We start from the raw sequence: 1,808 nt of genomic DNA on the forward strand, positions 1-1,808 counted from the left end.
TCATCGGCTGCCCAAAGTAGCCCAGGAGTCCGACCCATAGAGATAGACCGGCGGCCCGAGGAGCACCTAGTCCCGGACTCCCTCAGTAGCCCCCGAACTGGCCACCAATGTCGTAGCCTTTATCCTTAGAATCTTCATGCTTCCAAAGTCTTCGGCTTGGGGGCGAGTTCTTGTCCCCATTTATGCTCGACCAACACCAGTTCGACCGCCGATGACTTCTCGATTTCCGAGCATAGGTCTTCAAGTTGGGGACGCTCCTTGGTTATTTCGAACTATTCTTCGTCTTCGGTCGCCGGTCTTGAAAACTGGTTCAACAAATTTTCCCATCTTCGATCTTGAGGACCGTCAAGCTGAATCCGAAGAGTTTCACATGTCCAGCATCCGAGGAGCCCTTTAAGCTTTTGGCCTTTATTAATGCCTCATTATTTTTACGTCACACCTCGAGTTTGAAGTGTTTCCCATGTGGCGGTGTCCTCTTGCGCCCGAGTGTAACGCCCAAGATGCGATCCTATCCTCAATTTGGCACGAGAGCATCGTCAGGGATAGAAGCGCATCTCGACGTTTTGCAAGAATGGATATCGTTACAAGTACATGTACTGAAAAGATGAGATATAAAGAATTGTCTTACACTCGCCACAAGCTACATCAGAGTCACATCAGTACAATACATAAACATCATGAAGAAGAGCAGGGTCCGACTACGGACGAAAACAAATGAGAAAAGGACGACGTCCATCCTTGCTATCCCAGGCTGCCGGCCTGGAACCCATCCTAGATCGATGATGAAGAAGAAGAAGAAGCAACTCCAGATGAACAATCAACGTGCTCGTGTCAAGTAATCTTTACCTGTACCTGCAACTGGTGTTGTAGTAATCTATGAGCCACAGGGAACTCAGCAATCTCATTTCCAAAGGTATCAAAACTAGCAAAGCTTAATAGGTGTGATAAGGTTAAGTGGTGAGGTTGCAGCAAGCGACTAAGCGAGATCATCAAAACTAGCAAAGTTTATATGGTGGCTAACTTAAGAGTACGAGAATAAAGAGGGGGAAGATCTACACATAACGGACGTCAACTACTGATGATCAAATGAATGATCGTGAACACATACTTACGTCAAACATAACCCCACCGTGTCCTCGATCGGAGAAGGATCTCACGAAAGGGACAGTCACGGTTACGCACACAGTTGGCAAGTTTTAATTAAGTTAACTTCAAGTTATCTAGAACTAGTGTTAAACAAAGTTTCCACGTTGCCACATAACCGCGGGCACGACTTTTCGAAAATATTTAACCCTGCAGGGGTGCTCCAACTAGTCCATCACAAATTGCCACAAGCCGCATAGAAATCCTTGATCACGAAGCTCGCGATCTCGTCGGACTCCTTAGTGGAAAACCTCAACTCTGAGATTACCCAAAGCATCACTGGAATCCCGATGCACAAGATATCTCGTAAAAGGTAAAACTAATCCAGCAAGGCCACCCGGTGTGTCGACGAACCCGATAGGAGCCGCATATCTCGTTCTCAGGACACACCGTCTATGCATAGTGAACGGTAGCCAAACGCTCGAGTTGCCCCGAGGTGGCACCGCCGGCTGCTAGGTGGGTGGACCAACACTCATGAGGAGCACTGGCCCGGGGGTTGATTAAATTTCCTCGGGTTAATTACTCCCTATGCGGTTCATTAGTTATTAGGAAAATGTAAAACAAACGTTGGGCCTTGCCAGACCAGTTTTAATCTAACACGAATTATAAAGGGGGTCCCCATAACACCCCCGATCGTGTTAGGAGCGCTCAATTATGGAACATAA

The sequence above is a fragment of the Hordeum vulgare genome, chromosome 2H (assembly GCF_904849725.1).
Source record: "Hordeum vulgare subsp. vulgare chromosome 2H, MorexV3_pseudomolecules_assembly, whole genome shotgun sequence".
NCBI lineage: Eukaryota > Viridiplantae > Streptophyta > Magnoliopsida > Poales > Poaceae > Hordeum > Hordeum vulgare.